At 45.5% G+C, this 21,982-nt stretch overlaps 1 long non-coding RNA gene across 1 annotated transcript; it reads left to right on the top strand.

Annotated features, from left to right (window-relative positions):
* Positions 1–64: 64 nt before the first annotated feature.
* On the top strand, positions 65–4,207 carry LOC146810816 (uncharacterized). The gene is made up of 3 exons (XR_014965739.1): positions 65–150; positions 1,036–1,114; positions 2,330–4,207. It is a non-coding gene; the product is annotated as an uncharacterized LOC146810816 (long non-coding RNA).
* The last annotated feature ends 17,775 nt before the right edge of the window (positions 4,208–21,982 follow it).

Genomic DNA, 21,982 nt, shown 5'->3' with positions numbered 1-21,982 from the left:
TCAGCTGGTATTCATTTTTTACAATCAGCGCCGCATTTTCACGTCAGCCGACGTCACTCTAATTCGGCTTTCTAACACCGGGTTCGTTCGACGTGACGGTTCACTTCCCGAACTGACGGGATAAGATTTCCTTTGTGTGCCGCTGCACAGGTGAGCTTTTAAAACAGGTGCACTTTGGGCCTTGCCAATAGCTGTGTTGCCTAGGGGTTAGTGATTTAAAATCTCGGGTGTGGTTAGGCTGCATTCTGTTGGTAGTTATGTGTGCATGCTGGGCGTTTTGAATAACCGGATGTACTGCTATGGCAGTCTCTTGAGCCTTAAGATGGATTTACTAAGTTGTCATGTGTATCTTTTTAGTATGTCCGACCAATCTGGGTTGCTGTGTAAAAGCGCAGATAGTCGTGGTTCATAGTGCGTAATCGGTTGCACTGACAATTAAGAAGGTTTTTTTCTTATACACCTTTTCATTAGTAAATGGCCGGTCCTTAAATTGTGTTGTTGTGCCAGTATGTCTTGCCATGTTGGAGTACGGATAAACATACAGATACTCCTGGGGCATAGTGCGTAAAGGAGCACATTTATGGCACAGATATTTCCCTTTATGTACTTCCTCATTAATATTTGGTCCTATTTGTAACAATGTAAATGTGCTTCAGTCTTAGGCCTGTGGTGTAGTGCGATACACTACGCGTCTTGGTTCTATACTGCATTCAGTCTGAACCGTGTACACTTGATCAACCGACATACATTCCGTGCGGGTACTCCTGAGCACTCTGATTCAGGTATGTTTCTGGTTTTGGGGATGTTTTCCGTTGTATGCGCTGGGTGTGTTCTTCCTCATGACATCAAGCCCTGTAAAAGCATGATGGCATATACAGTGGTGCATTTAATGTACCTGGACTGCAAGGGAACACCCGAAATCATCTCTTAAATGCGGTATAGGTGCACACTGGTGTTTGTATCTGTTTTCTTCTATGGCCACGTAGTGCATTGATTTTGTATACATACCATAGCGGGATTGTTTTGCCTTTTCAGACTTTTTATTCGAATATCCATTGGAGATATCATCTACTTACCTGGGCCAATACCCTACGTGTAGCGGATCGTATCATAGGTGGGTAATACAATGATTGCTTGATATGCAGGCCGGATGCGGTGTTTTAGATGCTTTAGAAATTTTGGAAGAATTTCTACTTGTATTGTACTTGTAATTGTTCTTAATGCAAGGTGCGGTGCCGCTTGTTGTATAACTTGGGATTTGTCAAAAAGAAACGCGCTGTGTTTCTACACGATACGTTTTGGTTCTTTTCTCTTGAGGTACTAATATGCAGTTTTAACTACTTTGTGTCCTTTTATCTTTACTTGTGGGACTTTTTCCTCTGTTTCCCTCCTCTTTTCAACTTTTTTCGTTTCTGGTTTTCTTACTTATTGTCTTTCCTTATTTCTTTTCATTTTTTCACATTAGTGATTGGTATTGAGTCTTTCCAGTTTACCATTTCTTGATAGGTGAAATGGCTAAAAAATATCTATGTGTATGTTCATCATGTTAGTTTTTTGTGTGATTATATGGAGTTATGTTCTAATGTTTGATTTTTTTTAAGTTTGAGTTTATTGAAGAAATAAAGAAGGGAAGGAGAAGGGATGGGAACGGGGTATAGTCATCATGATAAACATATACAAAAAATAAGCAATTCAATAGAAACTCATTAAAAGCAAATATAACAAGCATGAAGCTTACATGAACAGAGCCTACGTATAGGAATGAAAAATACTATATAGTATAGTAGAACGTAATATCATATCAAAAAAGGCATTTAAGAAACAATTCCCTTTTCCCCTTCGCAAGTTTTTCTAGGTTCCCTATCACCGACACTCCCGCATCTCCTTCCCATTATTTATTACTTGACCTTCTAGTTGCCGTGGCTTTCCATACCATTACTTCTAATTGGAAACAGGCTGCAAATGTCTCCTACCAATCCTGGTGGAATGCAGTTTGCTTCCATCATCGCCTAGATACAAATTACGTATCTCCCGTTTCCCTAGCAATTAAACGCGACCTGATTTGGCTCCCTTTGGTATCCTATCTCTCCTCCTTTGCTCCAGCGCACGCCTCTCCAGACCCTAACACAGTTGAGGTGCTAATGTTTGATTTTTGATTTGAGATCTCTTTCTTGTAAATAGGTATATGATGTTTTTTGTATTGCTTACATGTGCTGCACTAAATTACAATTATTTATATTTATTTTTGTAATTAGTGGTCACAATGTATATTGGTGTACATTTGTGTACATAGTTTTATATGTGAATTCGTTTTTATTGTCATTTGCAGCCCTGAAGAAGCCTGCAAGGGTGAAACGCTTTGGCTGTTATGGCTGTTATATGTAAAACAAATGAATACAAGAATTCATCACAGCACCTAGAGAACAGGGATTTATTTATTTTCTGTGCTTCTGGAATTGAACCCTAAAAGTGTTGTTTTTTTACTATATTGCCTCTATCACTCTTTGTGTGTATAGATTATATTTTAAACCATTAATAGTGGCTGGTTTCTGAGAGGTGGGCATTTTTTGTTAACTGTATTATGAATTACTGTAAGCTGCTTTGATTATTATTTTGGACAAACACTGGTAGTTGGTGCAGCATTATATACCCTGCCACCATGTTTGTGAGTGTTAGCACTGATAAGGAATAGACAAGCACTGGCAAAATCAGTTGCTCTATATTCACCAGTGTTAATGAGCAAGCAAAAGGCCAGGGCTCGAATGGCCTTATTCAAAGTATAGCAAGTGAAGCGGAGCAAAGCACCTGGAACAAAAGCAGCATTTGTGTAAAGTTCCACCAGAACCCATCCCTCGGTCCAGCAGGTGAATCGCCACTGGATGACAGATGCAAGACATGGCTGGCATGTGCTCAGGAGGAGGCAGGCAGCTGCAAGGGTAGTTGCAGGCGCAGTGAGTCTCAACCCTGGAGCCTAGAGATTGAATTTAGGCACAAAGAAGACCTGGAGACCAGGGATTGAATTTAGGCACAAAGGCCAAGGACAGCCCTGACGAAGGTGTGACTACAGGCCCCCTCCTTCCTGGCAAGAACATGATGCACTAGTTCGGCGTCAAAAATATACAGACTGACATTACATGTTACCGTATGTATGATAAGGGTATGCGCATGGAATGCAAGCTATTGTGTTCCTATTGAAGGACTTTGAGGAGTGGCACCAATAGAAAATGGTCTTCCTATAGGTCCTGACAAAGAGCCAATAGGGAAAAGGCTTGAAACATGTTGACTGACTAGCTTTGAAGAGAATAGACTAATTATAGTCTCCTCTTTCAAACACAACTCCTGATTTTAATCATACTAGCTGGAGGCGGGAATAAAACAAGAGTGCTACTAGTCAGGTATTTTTAACCTAACACCACTTAGTTCCCACTCCCCTCACTACAACTGTTTATTAGTTGATATATACACGTGCCAATGATGTGAAAATATGTTTATTATTTCAATAAAGAATGGTTAAAACAAAAAAGTATAGCAAACAATGAAATCCTTTTTATCTATTCTTTTCAGATGGCCACAACATTGCGTGATACAGCATGCCTTGTAGAGTCAGATGCATTGCGGCAACATGAGAGAGTTTAGGTTTTGCTTTACTCCCCCATCGCACGTCCCTCACACCATGGTGATAGACACTATTGGCTTTGCAAATCCTGGGGGCTTTTAAAGTTTGTTGCCATTGGCAAAGCCAAACACAGCTATCACCAATGTTATATTATAAAAAAACGTTGCATCACACAGTGCAATGGCTATTTAAAATGTTTAGAAACCTATGTTCTATACTCTTAATGGAGATGTTAGGGCATTGCTCACCATTGGCAAGCAAGATAATTGACTCTTCCAGTGCTTCCTAAATCATTGTGGGAGATTAAGCCCCACAGAGCAGTTCACACTTTTATTTGATTATTTAGCAAAGCCTACAGACGATTTGTTTCTCTGCCGATGGAGTTGAATCCCCCAACATCAAAGGTGCTGTCTAAAGGATGGGATGGCTTTTGGGCCTCTTATTCCACCGGCCTTTAGTGCAGTGAATGGGATGTATTGCTGCTGTGCCATAATTGTACTTTCCAATTGAGACTCTCTGAGTGTCACAAGCTTGCCCAAACATGGGTGTAAGGCTCACTGTGCTCTTCTACTAAACCTGTACCACACTGATGATGCCCAACAAGGTAGAACCTTATTCTAATGGCTTGTTTTCCATTTCACATGAGGCATGACCTAGTAGTTTAGAATGGATATAAATAGTTTCATGTGGTCATGAGTAAGTTTGATTTGCTTATCCATGATCCCTGTCTATAAGGGCAGAGTGAGCATAAAAGTAATGCACTGGAAAGTAGCACCGATTAACAATCAGTGGCTGAGATTAATTCAAGCATTCCAACAATATTTTGTTTGTCTTTCATTGCAAATCAGTCAGCTGTAAACTACCAAATTCCTGCATTTTCACTGTATCCTAGCAGGTCGATATATACTGAGGAGACTGATTGCAAGTACAAGACTTATTACACTATCATTCCGCATATCAGAAGACCTCCTTCCCTAACAACTGTCTGTGAAGATCACAAAGTTCTAAAAATGAGGTAGAGTGTTCACCTAGCTTACGGTATGTGTCGGCACTTAGAGACTTGGCTCCTGAGAAGACATCTTTAGCACCATTTACTTTTTTTGTCTATGCAAAAGTGTGAATATGTTAATGAAAATGGCCCTAATCTCTGCTGTTACAAGTTACTGAAATTGTTGAGCCCCTGGAATATTTCATTCTATGTGTTTCCGTTATATATTTTCAAATGGTCCAAGTCTGTGAAAATTGTGTAGTGAATTAAAGCTATCTGTGTATTTTGAAATAGTACCTCATTGTTCTTTCTGATTTATAATGCCACCTATTATCAACTATATTTTACTTACTAATTTTTTTATATGGCTGTTCATAAAGAATGTATGGTGAGAAATGTTATAGATAGTAAATGTATTTTTTTATATTTGTCTTGTATTTAAATCACAAGAAAAATGATTATGGAGCCAGCGCACAGTAATAATGTTACCAATGATAAAAGGGAGTTGGAGAAATAAAAAGAAAAGTGAAAATCAACTAATTCAGAGGTGCTCACTAACAAGAAGTGAGACAAATATATTCATATAAATAGAGATCTGTCTGCAAACAGCCTTATTCACCTCTACTCCGTTAGCTTTAAAAACCTCCTATGTCCACCAAAATGTTATGATTTTAACACTATGGAGGTATTAATCAGCGAAGAGTGACTACTTTTGCAGCTGCTTACACAACAACAGACAGACTGATACAGACATTCACAAAGTTTAGTCACTAACCCATGCATTCAGTAAGACACAATTAATCACTCACTTATACAGTCACACACCTATTAAATCCTTCACCCAGACACTATACACCCACTCACTCTTCAATACACCTTGGCATATATACAAAACATATTTAAACTTTATAGAAACAGTCACTGGATGATGTCATCAGTGATGTCATTTGAGATGTCATCAGTGATGTCACTGACCATGTCATGAGTGATGTAATATGTGATGTCATCAGCAGTGCGTTGCGGGGTTGCGAGTTATAGTTAGCTCTACTAACTATAAAGGCTGAATTTCTCTGGTTTTGTACGAGTGAAATGTCCAACTAACTATAACGTCCCTGAAACCTATGGTTTTGTTTGTGAATTTCAAAGGTGTTTTAAATGCTAATTTATCATTATAATGTTCATTAAACCTATGGTTTTTTTCAGTAATTTTGAATTTTATTTAGTGATATTTTGTAACTTTAATATCCTAAAAATAGTTTTTGTAATTATGTTTTTGTTATTAAAAGTATATAATGTCTTCTTTTTTATTAAATATTAAAATATATTTTTTGAGAAAAGTGGAGTCGCACACCCATCGTGTACCTATGTCGGTGGGTGCACGGATTCAAACCGCCATATTGGTGAAGTAGTGAAGGATGCCCGTTTCAGCCAGCCCACTACGCTTACGCTTACAGGGAAGGAATGACAATGCTACATGTCCCAGGTCTTCCTTGTAGTGATCTGCTGATCACAGGTCTAGTTGTCAGCATACCACAGCCACTCACTCATGGCTAGTTTACACCCACACCACACCCATACAGCACAGGCATCACAGGACATGTCACCCTGCCTATAAAAAGGGACGGGCGCATGTGTTGGAGGCCATTTCCATTCTCTCCCATGACTTGAATTCCACTGAGTTAGTGCCACCAGAGCAGAGCGGGTGTTCAGCCTGCGATGATGCGTATGCCTCGATACACCATCCTGGCAATCAAGAATTGTGAGCTTCCCTGGAGCGCGTGTATGCAACACAGAGATGACTCCTCGGCGCGGTGCAGCAGAATGTGCTGGGGGCCTGTACCGAGGAATCCAGTGACGGCTGAGGAGGTTGTTCCAGCATGTGGTGAAGACACGCCGGTGGCGACAGGTGAGCATTGAGGTCTGGGTGCGCAGGGTCGGTCACTCATTGCTGGGCGGCGGACTGGTCTGGGGAGTAGGGCTAGTATGCTTGTAAAAGATGTAGGAATCATTCACACTGCCTGAGAAGTTTGCATCAACATTGGTGTAGAGGCCCCTGTGGTCCAGTTTTGCCTGCCCATAGTTAGAATGTGTGTGGTTTCTGTTACGGTGATTGTGTACAGTGTCGACAGCAAGCACAAGTAGTACATGTGTGCAGTCAATTGCCCCAACATGTGCACGAAGCCTGCTATAGCATGGTTACCTTGCTTGGTCTCCAGCTGTTCCCATGCAGTGTGCGTGAAATGAAGATGCAGGTGTATCAAGCTGAAACAAAACGTAATACTTACAGGTATCATAAATCCTTGATAACGAAACTGTAACAGAAGTTTGTGTGGTTGTAATGATCATTTTCTTTCCGACGAAAGTTACGACCACACATACCGAAAGTTACGACCACACATACATCTGTTAAAGTCATTTTGTGCCAGATTGATCATAGCTGTAAGCATTCCGGTTTGTTCAAGTGCGATACATTGTACCATATTACGATTATAACCATACTAACGCTTGACCATTCTCACCATTTATCCAACAGGTTTCTGAATGTGGAGTATAGGAATATCCAGGACGATCTGCAGTTATTTGGATCCACAAGTTGCCCTTTTGATATTCCCCATTGAGAATGTCACTCGTTGTTTGATGTTTTTGTGTTGTTAATTTATGTTTTTGTAATAAAGTTCTGTTTTTCCACAACTGTTGACTACTGGACTTTATGACCTGGTGCACCCCCCCATTTCAGTGACTACAATCTTTGATCTGGAGCACAGAGACGTCAAGCAACGGCTGGGGTTGGGTTTGGTTGTGCAGGAATACTACAAATTGGGACGAGTGGGTGGTGCGGATACAGGGGCCCTTCATTGCTTTTGTGGACATGCGTCCAAGACGTGTGAGGAAGTTTAATAGGGCTAGCTGTGAGACTCCTCTGACTCTGGCAGTTGTTAGTGAGAAGGTACCAGAAGGCAACGGGTGCAGCACAGCCAGCAGCTTTGTCTGCTGAAGTATGTTAATTGTCCGCTGTGTTAGTACGGTCAGCCCGTGGGCAATGTGGCAGTGTGCAACAACTTGAGAATGGGGCGATAATTCTTTTGCTACTTTTTCAGTGCTAAAGTGCCGATAACTCGGCAATAAGTCCCCACTGTTGGGTTATAGGTTAAATCTAAAACGAGCCCTTGTGTTTATTAGGACTTTGTTGTAACTACATGAGAATCACAAGAAAAAAGATGAAAACACAAGAAAAGTGGGCAGGGTACAAACACCCTGACCCCCTAGGCCTGCTCAGGAGATCCCACAGAAACACCAAAGGCCCAAAAATGTATATATTTTTCTTTTTAATAAAAAGCAGCTGGGTGCGCGAATCCGGATGAAACAAAAAACGATGGGGCGTATTCTCAAGGACTTATCGCTCAGTTATTGACACTTTAGTGCAGCAAAAGTCGCGAAAGAATTATCATCCCATTCTCAACCTGGTGCAAACTGCCGATATCGCCAGTGTTCCTGCGATAGCTTCCGCAAAAAAACATCGCAACTAACGCTAATGATATGCAGAGAAGGCGCTCCCATACAGAAAAACATGAAACACCACCAATATTTTGAATGACGAGCCAAATCTGCGATGCGATCCAAAAACAGGCGTTCAGCCTCATTAGCAGTAGGAATTTAACATTTGCCTTTTATTGGTGTAAAGCAGGACGACTACCTACAGTATGAAAGGGAGCCTAGCCCAGAGCCACATCTGAAGACCAACACATGTCATTGAGCTACTGATCATGCAGCTCTGACACCCAAGAAGGCCACCACCCCCAGGTCCCCTCAGACCTCCCTCCCTCCCTCCCTACTACCACCGAGGCAGCGCAGAACTGGACAGCGGACCATTTGAAAACGGCATGGCCCCTCAGCCACACAATAGCTGAATGTTGGGAGAGGTGGGAACAAAGTAGGTGTGAAGGAGGCAAGTCAACCATCAATAAGAATGCACACAATGGCAAGTGTAGCGGTGATATGCAGAGCACAGACCTCTCCATGTGTACATATACTGCACACAACCATGTTACCTCAGGCAGTGAGGAAGATCTAGGTAATGTAGCTTTGTCGTCCCCCCTGTGAGAGGAAGCAGAAGTGGAGTGGGCTGGTCCAACGTATGCCACTCCATCGTAGGAGTTTGAATAAATAGGCCAGGGTGTGGTAAGCTCAAAATGAATGTGGTGTAATGAGGCTGCCTCGGTATCCAAAAACTCATCACTGTCAGAAGGCATCTGACAGACGAAGACAAGACTCGCAACGAATAGCGTGGTTCACTTTTGGGAAGGCCATCGCGTCTCCCCAGCAGCGGCCCTCACCCTGCCACGAGGCCGCCACCATGATCACCGGCCTCCTTGACACAGGCCCCCTGCGAACCCAGCGGCACAGTACCGCAGAGTTATATCTGTACAGACTACTGCCTTCGATGTACACTGCGGACAGCAGGGCTGACAATTCAGATCGAGTCGCGATTGCAGATGACGCAGTCCAGTAGGCAACAGACATTGCTCTGAGTGCAGCCAACCTGGACCACGTATTTTCGCTGGCTGTGCACACGTTGAGTGCTTCAGGTACCACTAACTGTGCAGTTCAAGTCAACGCCACGTGGCTGTGGGCCCTACCTGACTGCTGCCTCCAACCTACACTGCGGTCAGCAGGGCTCACAATTCAAATTTAATCTTCATTCATTAATTTCACAGTCCAGTAAGCAGCTAGCTATAACGTAATCTATGTACAAAAGGGAAGGTGCACCAAAATCAATGTCCTCCAAGTGTATCCAAACAATATCCTTTTACTATTCTTGCTTCAAGAACTGGTTTTATATCAGTTATAGATTTAGTACAATGACCAAATTGATCTTGAAAGTCCAAAGGAACACTGAATGGCAGTCTACACTGTGGACAGCAGATCGCACAATTCAAATTCAGTTTTGATTTATTAATTGCAGAGTGAACTGTACTCTGTGTCCTCGGATTTTGTCAAGAAGTGACAAAAAGCTTTCCTCGATGTCTGTGCTGACTACTGCCTTCAATCTACACTGCGGACAGCAGGGCTCACAATTCAGACCGAGTCGTGATTGCAAATGACGCAGTCCAGTAGGCAAGAGACATTGCTCCCAGTGCGGCCTGCCCACACCACGCATCATCGCTGGCTGCGCACACGCCGAATGCTTCTGATGCCCCTACCTAAGTGCACCACTACTCATGGACCCTTTATGATAGAATCTTTTGTGTATGATTTCACATCTGGTGCCCCTACCTTAGTGCAGCACAAGTCATGGACCCTTTATGATTGAATCTCTGTGTGTAATCTGATGATTATTGTTGTACTTGTTGCCAGCACCAACCATTCCCTGAGGGCTGGCTTACACTCACCCCACACGCATCCAGCACAGACGTCACTGGACATGTGACCCTGGTAATAAAAAGGGGCCGAGCGTGTCAATACACAGTTCCACTATCTATCTAACTGTGTCCATGTGTTCATTATGTATGCATGATGCCCCTGGACCCTACCACATTACATTGTGTTGTGGACAGCGCACGCAACCATGTTACCTCTGACAGTGGGGAAGAATTTGGTTGTGTAATTTTATCTGGGTCATTGTATAAGTACATGTGTAGAGACTGGATAATTAGAGTACTGCAAGGAGAGTATATAGTGAATTTATAAGTGCTTGGGAATTGGTGGAGTGATTGGGTAAGTACATATGTTGGCAGAGCCTAACCCCGAGCACGAGTTTGGCTCTAATTGGCTACCCTCCATGTGCCAAAAACCGAAAATAGGGCTTTCCATGTCCCTGTATTGCTACAGCTGCAACACTCCACTGAATGTGCAACAAACACTCATATCCACACAGATGTGTCATGTCCACGATCTTTCATGTGTGGAAGTATGGATGAATGTAGGGTCAGTGACTCCCCCTACCTTCCATGTTGGCCATGTTGTGGGACTTGGGTCACAGGGTGACACTCTGGCGCTTGCGTCCCGGGTGGCAGCAGCACTACAACAGGGACACCTGCATCAGTTCATTCCTCATACAGCCCAGGATGGAACCATGCCCAGAGCTCCAGAGTCATTCTTCACAGCCTCACGCAGGACTGTCATAAGCCAGGCCAGCCCACTCTGCTTACGCTTACAGGGAGGGACGACAACGCTACTTGGCCCAGGTTTTCATTGTAGTGATCTGCTGGTCAAAGGTCTAGTTATCAGTACGCCACAGCCACACCCTCATGGCTGGTTTACACAAGGGGTGGGCGGAATTTGCGTAGTAGCGCTACACAAAGCTCCGCGAAACAGTAAAAAATCGCCGCAAGCATGCAGAAATTCCGCGAACACGCGGAATTGCTTGTTCTCGATGTTTTTTTCCTGTTTGGGGAAATATCTTGCGAACACGCCTTTTGAGAACGCGAACAAGCAAAAATTCCATGAAGCGGCGGAACGCAGAATTTTGGGCAATTTCGCTTTCTCCGAGGAACGCGGAATTACCCAAATTCTGCAAATTCCGCCAGCGGAATGGAATTTACCGCCCAGGCCTAGTTTACACTAGGCCTGGGCAAAAATGTTGTTCCGTTTGCGGAAATTGCGATAATTTGACATTTTCGCGTTCCGCAGAGAGCGCGAAAATCTCAATTTCCGCTTTCCGCAGCTTGGCAATAATTTGTTTCTTGCTCGCGCTGTAAAATAATACATTCTCGCGCGCGCGCGATCGCCTTACCTGAATCCCTGCGTTCGCCGACAAGTTTTCTTGATCCGGTCGCGTTCTCCATGAGATGTTGGATTGTTTTTAGCTATTTGCGCTGTCTCGCGACAGTTCGCGCCCGCGGTGACATCATGCGTCGCACGATCACGTCTTTCTTCTCGCGATCATGCACCGCAAGACAACTCAAAACAAGATGGCCGCGCCCGCGAGCAACCACATGGGTAAGTTGGCGACCCGCAACCATGCAGAAAATCTCGCGAACATGCGGAAAAAAAAAATTCTGCATCTTCGCGATATTTCCGCTTGTTTGCGATAATTTAACATTTTTTCGCGATAAGTGGATTTTGCAAATTCCGCCCACCCCTAGTTTACACGCACACCACACCCATCCAGCAAAGGCGTCACTTGACACGTGACCCTGCTAATAAAAAGTACCTGGCGCACGTGCTCGACGCGATTTCCATTTCAGACTTGGTGGCACCGGATGCACTGCAGCTGGCACAGGCACACTGCCACGGGACGGTGACTTTCGGTGCACTGAGGAAGGGGCACAGTAAGTGCTGAGCGAGTGTGCAGCCTGCAATGATGCCCAGTCCCGGCGGTCTGGGCAGTTCAGGTTTTGTGTGCCCTGCTGCACCGCAGTGTAGGCCTGAGCCATCGGACAGTGGGGGCCTACTGCCACGTGGCGTGGCCTTGCTGGTCACAGAGTTAGTGGCACCGCAAGGGCTGAGCGGGTATGCACCCTGCGATGATGGCGAGTGCACTGGTATGTCCTCTGCCATGGCAAAATCAAGACGCAGCACCAAATGTGAGAGCTGGTGGCCTGCGGAGCGGGGCTGCATGATGTGGAGGGTGCCCTGGCCCCAGGCTTGGGGCTTGCAGAGGCATGTGGTGGGCCCTCTTTTGTACATGCAAGTGGTGGAAGGTGAGCATTGAGGCCTGGGTGCGCAGGGGCGGGCAGACAACTCTGGGTGGTGGGAGTGGATGCTGTGCAGCAGCCTGGGTGTGCAGGGGCGGGCAGACTTCTCTGGGCAGAGGGAGTGGATGGTGTGCAACAGCCTGGTTACGCAGGGGCGGGACAGCGATGAAGACGTGTGCAGTTGTATGTGCTCTGCCATTACTGATTCTATACTATGTTTCAGATGAGTGTGCTTGAGGGCTACAGTATGTCCTAGCATGTGGTTCGAGACTCACTGGTGGTGAAAAGGTGAGCAGTGAGGCCTAGATGCGCAGGGGCGGGCTGTCACCTCTGGACGGTGTGAGTGGATGGTGTGCAGCAGCCTGGATGCGAAGTGGTGGGTAGTCACCTCTGGGCGGTGGGAGTGGATGGTGTGCAGCAGCCTGGGTGCACAGGGGTGTGCAGCAGCCTAGGTGTGCAGGGGCAGGCAGACACCTCTGGGTGACGGGAGTGGATGGGTTGCAGCAGCCTGTGTGCACACGAGCGGGACAGCGATAAAGATGTTTGCAGTTGTATGTACTCTGCCATAACTGATTCTATACTATGTTTCAGATGAGTGAGCTTGATGGCTGAAGTATGTCTCGGCACGTGGTTAGAGACACACCGGTGGTGGAAAGGTGAGCTGTGAGGGTTTTGTCCACAGTGTCGCAACTCACTCTCCCTCTCCATCTCTTCCTTTCTCTCTCACACTTTCTCTCTCACACTTTCTCTCTCTCTCTTCCTCTTCCTCTCTCTCTCTCACTCTTTCTCTCTTTCTCTCTCTCTCTCTTTCTCTCTCTCACTCTTTCTCTCTTTCTCTCTCTCTCTCTCTCTCCTTTGATGGGCGCATGACGCACAATCTTATCTTGCTTTTTGTCTTGCAGGCTGTGATTCACAAATTGTCGAGGGATGACACGCCACGGCTGTACCTACTTTTATTTTGTTGTTTTGTCTAAATAAAATGTTTTATAAGTAAATCCATAGATTACTGTGATTCTCATTTGTCCAATCTCACATACGTCTTGATTGATATAATTGTATGACATCAGCTGATTTGTTACGTTCCACATTTCGGAAGGTTGCTGTCACATTTGTTTGTCGGGGGTCAAGGGGGAATGGCAGACAAGGGGGTTGTGGCGGAGCTCTCTTGGATATCCGAGCTGCATAATTGTTGGCTCCATGGCATCTGTTGTCGTTCAGGTGTGGCTGTGGGCTGGGCTCCCTTTCATGTTGCAGATTGTAGTCCAACTTAAAACAGAGACACCCGCATCAGTTGAGTACTCATGCAACCCAGGACGGAACCATGCCCAGAGTTCCGGAGTCATTGTTCACAGCCTCACGCAGGACTGGCATATGCCATGCCAGCCCTCTCTGCTTACGCTTACAAGGAGGAACGACAATGCGAAATGGAACAGGTTTTCATTGTAGTGATCTGTTGGTCACAGGTCTAGTTGTCAGTATGCCACAGCCACTCCCTCATGGCTGTTTACACCCACACCAATCAAACACAAGCGTCACAGGACACATGACCCTGCCAATAAAAAGGCATGGGCACACGTGCACAATGCCATTTCCACTCTGTCTGGGTGTGTCCCTGTGCATCACATATATTGCATTTGGGTCTAGGGCACTACCAACTCAGTCCCCAGGGCCGGAGCTAACATGATGGCTGCCGCACCACGATAGACAATCAAAGAGACACCATGATTGGCGGGTATAAGACTTCGTGGCACTGGGCACACTCCTTCCGGCACAGGCACACCGTCATGGGTCAGTGACTTTTGGTGCACTGAGGTAGGGGCACAATCAGTGCTGAGCGGGTGTGCAGCCTGCGATGATGCCCCGTCCTGGTGGTCCGGACTGGTAAGGCTTTGTCTGAGCCCTGCTGGACCACAGTGTGGTGGGAATCGTGTGCCTACTGCCATGTGGCGTTGGCTCGTGGGTCACAGGGTTAGTGGCACCTTAAGGGCTGAGCGGGTGTGCAGTCTGGGATGATGCCCTGTGCATTGATATGTTCTCGGCCATTGCGATATCAAGCCCCAGAATCAAATGTGCGACCTTCTGGCTGCCAAGGACACGGCCCGCGGCCTTGGAACTCACTTCAGCACATAGTGGGCCCTCTTTGACACACGCCGGCGGCAGAAGGTGAGCGAGAGAGGCGGACAGTCAGCTCTGGGCGGTGGGAGTGTATGGTGTGCAGTAGCCTGGGTGCGCAGGGGCAGTCAGACACCTCTGGGTGGTGGGAGTGGATGGGGTGCAGCAGCCTGGGTGCGCAGGGGTGAGACAGCGCTGAAGGTGTGTGCATTTGTATGTACTGATTCTATACTGTGTTTCAGATGAGTGACTTTGAAGGCTGCACTATGTCCCGGCACGTGGTTGGAGACACACTGGTGGCAGAAAGGTGAGCAGTGAGGCCTGGGTGCACAAGGGGCGGACTGCCACCTTTGGGCGGTGGGAGTGGATGATGTGCAGCAGCCTGGGTGTGCAGGGTTGGGCAGTCACCTCTGTGCAGTGGGAGTGGATGGTGTGCTGCAGCCTGGGGGCGCAGGGGTTGGCAGACACCTCTGGGCAGTGGGAGTGGATGGTTTGCAGCAGCCTGGGTGCTTAGGGGCGGGATAGCAATAAAAGTGTGTGCAGTTGTATGTACTCTGCCATTACTGATTCTATAATATGTTTCAGATGAGTGTACTTCACGGCTGCAGTATGTCGTGGCACGTGGTTGGAGACACACCGGTGATGGAAAGGTGAGCTGTGAGGGTTTTGTCCGCAGTGTCGGCACTCACTCTACCTCTCCATCTCTTCCTTTCTCTCTCACACTCTTTCACTCTTTCTCCCTGTCTTCCTCTCTCTCTGTCTCTTTCTCTCTCTTCCTCTCTATCACACTCTTTCTCTCTTTCTCTCTCTCTCTCTTCCTCTCTCTCTCACTCTTTCTCTCTCTCACTCTTTCTCTCTCTCTCTCTTCCTCTCTCTCTCACTCTTTCTCACTAATTCTAGCTGTGCATGGTGAGTTTCGGGTCGATCCATCAAACAGGGGCTGTGAAGAATGGGGGTTAAAAAGTGCATTTTTCATGTTCATTCCTGTATAGTCTTTTGACAGACTTGTAGCCTGAACCTGCTGGATGGTATTACACAAAATGTGTCAGAAAGTTAGCTTTTCGCCCAAAGATTATGCTTTCAATTACTTGGTGTAAATCTGTTCAGTAGTTTGCGAGGTATTAAATGAAATCCAAATTTGTATATCTACAATCGTGATGCTTTTGCAAATAATGACAAACTCATACAGAGATCTGCAAAGCTCTGATTGGCTTCCAACACTTCAACAAGGAAGTGTTGGCAACCATCTTGGGACTTGGCTTCAGCAGAGTCCCCCAAAAAAGTAAAAGAAAACAGAAAAGGGGACAGGGTACGAGTACCTTAACCCCATAGCCTTGGTCCTGGGGTCCCAGAGGGACTCTGCCAGGGTAAAATAGCATTTTTTTTTTATTCAAGGAGAAATTCGTGAAGCATATCACAAAATGGGGGACTCCAATGGGAGACAGTTGTGAGCCCACCCTAGGGTTATGTAACTATGATGAATGTATTAGGTTTGCATTATGAGGATTGCATTTAGCATTAATTAGCACGATATACAGGCAGTCAAGCAGATGAATTTAAATACACGGTTGATACTTAAATATATTATTTATGCTGATGGCAATCTCGATTAAAATTGTTTTAATTTTTTCATTATAGATACCCCTGAAGAAGGGAAGATGGCTTCCTGAAATGCATTAGGTAATTTTAAAATAAAAACGCAATATGTGGAAAAATGTGGTGTCCTTTTCGTCAATGTGAAAAGCCTGACGTGGTCGTGGTATGGATAAAATGAATTGAAGTAAACATGGAACTAACAGGAATATGGAAAAAGAGTAAAGGAGTAAGCATGGAGTTTAAACAAAGAGAAAATGGAGAACTTAATTTATTTGATTCATTCAGTTGCTGAAATGGCTGTGCGGTTTGACTGGAACCCAAACGGGTTCCGCTGTGTTGGTTGCTCACTAATATCGCCATGAATTACAAAAAAAAAACCTGTGTTCTCTGATTGTTTTTAATGTAGCCCTCAGGTTGACCAGGTCCCGGGGGTATGCCCTTGTTTATGAGAAATGGAGGGGGTGCATGGGGACCCCCTCCAAGGGCTTATTTAAGACCTGGGGACCACCACCTCCCTGTGGCTTATGATAATAATAATAATCGATTGGCCACGTGGACCTCCTGGGCCCCAGAGTCCACTACCACCCAGGGGCTATAAATAACAATGATAGATGGGGGATGTGCGAACCCCCCTCGGCCCTGGGGAACATAACCTCCCTGGTGACACAATAAGCATTAAAGAGGGGGCCTGCATGGACCCCTGGCCCCCGGGTCCACAACCTTTTTGGGGCCAACCACATTTCTGAAAAAGAGGGATGAGGACCGTGAGGCCTCCCTCCCTGGCCATATACGGATCAGAGGACCACCATCTCCCAGGGGCCAGCCCTAGAATAAAAAATGAGGGGGCCAACCTTCTGGAGACATATATGGCCCCTGGAACCTCCGCCCGAGGTCTGGCGTCTGCTATCTCCTGAGGTGCCAACACTCGCGACATACCTGTTTGCTTTTGCAATTGGCCTGGGGAGGGAGGCTGTGCAGCCAACCTCCCCACTTTCTTTAGTAGTATGCAAAGGTCTTCCCCCATTTCCAATGTTGATGGACAGCTTTACAAAAGGCCCTCGAGTGCATTCCAGCTGATTTCGGTGACAAGTTCTAGATGTAGAGGAATACGAGCACTACTCCACCAAACACAGAAGCACTTACTCCATTTAGTCAAGAGGAAGTGCCCCTGTTTGATTGAGATTTTGCAGTCTCATCGTCTTCTCTTGACAAGGATTCACATTATCCTAGATTTGTGGAAGAAGACGCTCGAGGAACAATCGCATTGCAAAAAATAAAATGCACACAAGGCCACTGGAAACATTATCCCGTGGTCTTTTACACAGCGGTAGTGCAGAATATGCATGAGACATTCACCCAAAGAGGTAGCACTTAATAATTAACCAGATGAAGGTACTCCAGTTGGATAGACGTTTTGGGCAAAACTGGGGACTTTTCTTGGAAATAATGATGGTCCATTCTGGCCCTGATGTGCATTTGACAGAAATTAAACCTCAATGGGCAGCACTTACAAAAATAAACATAGCAGGTGCCCCCGTTGAAGGTCCTCTTCAGTAAAGCACAAACATTCATAACTTCTTTGGCTTGGTGAAGGCAAATCAAATGTGTTTTCTCTTGTGTTTCATGTTGGAAAACAGTCTGAAATTCTTAATGGAGGTTAATGCATTGTTGATCTAATGAAGCACAATCTGATCTGTAGTGATTTCTTTCTTGTCTTGTCCTGGTGAGAGCAGAGTTAATGGTTCTCCTTTTTAAATACCCTAAGTAAGCAAATGTACAAAATCCATAGTGCCACTCACATATGCACTCTCAGTCAAACACAGGCACTCACACAGTCACCCACTCACAGACTGACACAACCACTCACACATACACTCACAAACCCATAGCGCCATTCACAAACCCAGTCACAGACCCACACAGGCCCTCAAACACCCATTCACAGACTCATAGTGCCATTCACAGACGCAGTCACAGACCCACAAAGGCACACATGCACCAGCTCACAGACCCACACTGGCAGTCACATACCCACTCACAGTTCCATAAAGCCACTCATACATCCACTCACAGACACATACAACCACTCACACAGCCACTTACAGACCCATACAGCCACTCATACACCTATTCACCAACGTATACAGCCACTCACACACCCATTCTTAAAGTCTACAGGTTGCAGTTAGGAAACACAATGTAAATGAATGTAGAAAGTCACTGAAAAAACAAAGGTTACAGGAATGTTATATTTTGGATATAGAATTGTTTAAAAACATAGAAATTCACAGAAAAAACAAAGGTTATAGGGAAGTTATAGTTAGGCCCAGATCTTGCTCATACAACACCATAGAAATTCAGCAGTTATAGTTATCTGAGCCAACTATAACTAACACCTCTGCAATGCAATGTTTATGACCTCATATGTTATATCACTCATGGCATGGTCGATGACATCACTGATGACAACTCAAATGACAACATTGATGACCCCATCCACAGAACCACTCTCACACCCACTTATATCCCCATAGAACATGCCATACACCCACTCCCATACATCCACTCACTCCTACAACCACTCACTCAACCACTAAATCACCCATACAGCCACCCATACACCTGTTCACTCACCCATGCAATCACTCACATACTGAGTCAGTCACCCATACAACTACTCGCACACCTACTCACTCAACCATTCAATCCCTCAAACAGCCATTCACTCACCGATACAATAACTCTCACATCCACTCACTTACTCATGCATATATGAACACATGTACTCGCTCACCTATACAATCACTAACACAAGCACACACTTACCCATACAACCACTCTCACATTTACTCACTTACCCATACAGTCACTTACCCACACAGTCACATACCAATACAGCTACTCACTCACCCATTTAACCACTCACACACACATAGAGCCACTCAGACACCTACTCACACATGGATACCCACAGCCACTCACATAATATGTATTATAAATAGTATGACTCTTTAATACTATACAATGTTTAATAATTAAATATTTATAGTATCTTACTATGTATTGTTAACACTCAGAAACTTTAAGAAAACACTCACAATCACTGGAGTGATGTCATTTGAGATGTCATCAGTGATGTTACTCACCATGAAATGAGTTACGTAATTGGTGAGGTCATAAGCAGTGAATTGCAGGGACGTAAGTTATAGTTAGCTTACGTTACAGTAAATCTGAGCCTAACTATAATGTCCCTGTAACCTTTGTTTTTTTCAGTGAATTTCTATGTTTGTTTCCACATTCCATATCCTAACTATAATGTACCAGTAACCTTTTGTTTTCTTCAGTGAATTCCTAAGGTTTGAATGTTTTTTTAACTCTGTGTCCAAACTATAACGTCTCTGTAACCTTTGGTTTCCAGCAGTGAATTTCTATTCTTTTATTTTTTTCTTTTTCTTTCAGAACTATTACTTAAGAGACTTAAAAACTATCTTTTTTTAAAAAAAAACGTATCTTCCGGTTCCACAGAAAAGTTGCAAAGACGGCAGGGCATATTCTCAAGGATCTATCGCTGAGTTATCAGCACTTTATCTCAGCCAAAATTGCGACAAATTCATCACTCCATTCACAAGCTGCTGAAAACAGCTGATACCACCAGTTTATCTGTGATAGCAGCCGAAAAAAACATTGCCACGGATGATCCCGACAACTATCGCTAATGAGATGCAGAGTAGGTGTTCCCGAGCAAAAAGCCACGACAACACCACACCTCAACATTCTCAACGACCAGCCAGATCGGCGATAAGAACACAAAACATGCGAAAAGGCGTGTTAGCAGTAAGAAATTAACACCTGCTCTGACCTGGTGCAAAGTCAGACTACAACCTGCACCAGAAAAGGGAGCCCAGCCCAGAGCCACACCTGAAGAACAGATGCCATGGAGCCAACGATCATGCAGCTCGGACACCCAAGAGGGCCACAACACCCACAGCCACCCACCCCTGGACCACCCCCCAGGCCCCACCCCGGGCACCCCCACTTCCCCCAGACCAAGAGACTGCATATCAATGTCATGAAATCATGAACACAATCATTTGCCTGATGCTTCAGAATCACAACAACTAACAGTCATGTGAGCACAGAAAAAGCAAAATCAATCATTCACCATAGAGAGTCCAAACAAAATATCACAATCAAATTTCTCACCAAACAACTGTTTGGAAGAGTCATGGCGGGTCATCCCTAGACAATCTGTAAGTGACAGCCTGTAAGACAATATCCCAGATAAGGTGTGTCAGGCACTCATCAAAGGACAGAGAGAAAGAGAAAGAGAGATGGACTGAACAAGGAGCGCAAGGACAATTGGGCCCTTGGCACATACATGCCAACTGTTGCGTGTGTTTTGCAATTTGTGCACCCTAAATCTAAGGCCTGGCAACAATTTCAGCACAAAGGCCACATCACATTTCAGAAATGCAAGCAGTAGTCAGACTAAAATTATGCATGAAAGCTCCTTTGTCTCAATACACAAAGCGGAAGGACATACGAACTTCCGACCTTGGTCTCCAATGCGCCTGGTTCCCCTTGAGTGAGATACCACACTAGACTCTTGCAACTTCCACACTATGAACTGCGCTAATAAAAGAGCAACGTGTCCATGCCCCACACACACTTGTCCCTGCTTGAGCTACACCTGCATTGCATGCCCCCAACACATTGTTAAAAAAAACAACCCATTCGTCCAAACGTTGAACACACATACAACTCATTGCTCTGAGCTGTGGCATATAATCCACAGAACTGTCGCCGGTCTGAGGAGACCAACAAACACAATCGCAGGCAACCCCAGGCACATGCACAACCCCAGTCACGTGGAAATGTACCGTGCACGAATGCTGCATCTGTTGGGAAATCTGCCAATGGCAGTTTTGTGAATCAGTTACCGTCTGAGTTCCTGGCTTGAGTACGTCACATGCGTCCAGCCATGGTTCCACTGTTGATCATGCACATTCAAGTGTCCTAAGGAGGTCTGCCTATCCAACACAACGGTAGCTGAACTGGATTATGACTTGTGTGTGCGCCCCCTGTTGACCCACGAACAGGAGTGCAACCGGGATACCCGTGCATGGGATGCCTTGATATGTGGTATCTATGCTGGCAGCAGTCGATGGGAGTTTGCACAAGTCATCGTGTGCAGTGACCACATCGAGGCGCTCCCCTATTGGGCTGTGTTGTGGATTGGTGAAACTGCGTGGTCAGAGCACATCTGTCTGGACCAGTTAATGGACTGGCTATCCCTCTTGTTCCTTGAATTCGGGAACGTACTTCTGGAACTGATTGCCTATGAAGCAGCGCTCGCATTCCTGGATGAGTAACTACCTTCCTGCAGCCACAAATGATTGATACCCAGAGCACAGGTCCCAACACCATGTTGCATCGTGGAGGAATGGTCCCATAAGCCAGAAAAACAGTGGACATGTCTGCATTCGCTTCGACTCAGAATGCATGTGCGTGCACCTACACGTGTTGTCACACATCTGTGCAAGGTGCTGCAGCCCAATGGGCGGAGCTGCACTGTGTCGTTTGGCAAAGTTCCTAAACCTGACATACTGATGGAGGGAGACTACTCACATGGCAATGTCGTACAACATGTGACATTATTGGTCCCTTTCACCTGCTCACTGTCAGCATAGCACACAGTCGGCGTAGTCCGGTGGTACAGCTCCATGCAGATCCCATGGGCTGAGAGTCCTGTCCCCTGACACGGGGCTATGAGCAGATGCCAAACATCACATGACTCGACTAGCAAGGCAAGGTGGGCTGAGACCGTTGCCAACCGTAAGGCTATGTGTTCATTTTTGCCTCCCCATTCCTTGCACCTCAACACTGTCCCATTCGGCCTGTAAGTGTCAAGCATTTCTCTGCCTATTGTGGCCCATCACTTGCCTGTACTGACACACACATGCTAATAAAGTCTACTCAACTTCACCAGTGTACAACTGTGATGAGTGTTGATTAGTATGACAAATCATGTGC

The sequence above is a fragment of the Triturus cristatus genome, chromosome 7, assembly GCF_964204655.1.
Source record: "Triturus cristatus chromosome 7, aTriCri1.1, whole genome shotgun sequence".
Classification (NCBI taxonomy): Eukaryota; Metazoa; Chordata; class Amphibia; order Caudata; family Salamandridae; genus Triturus; species Triturus cristatus.
The sequence above is the reverse complement of the archived record's forward strand: the minus strand, read 5'-3'. Positions and strand labels throughout refer to the sequence as shown.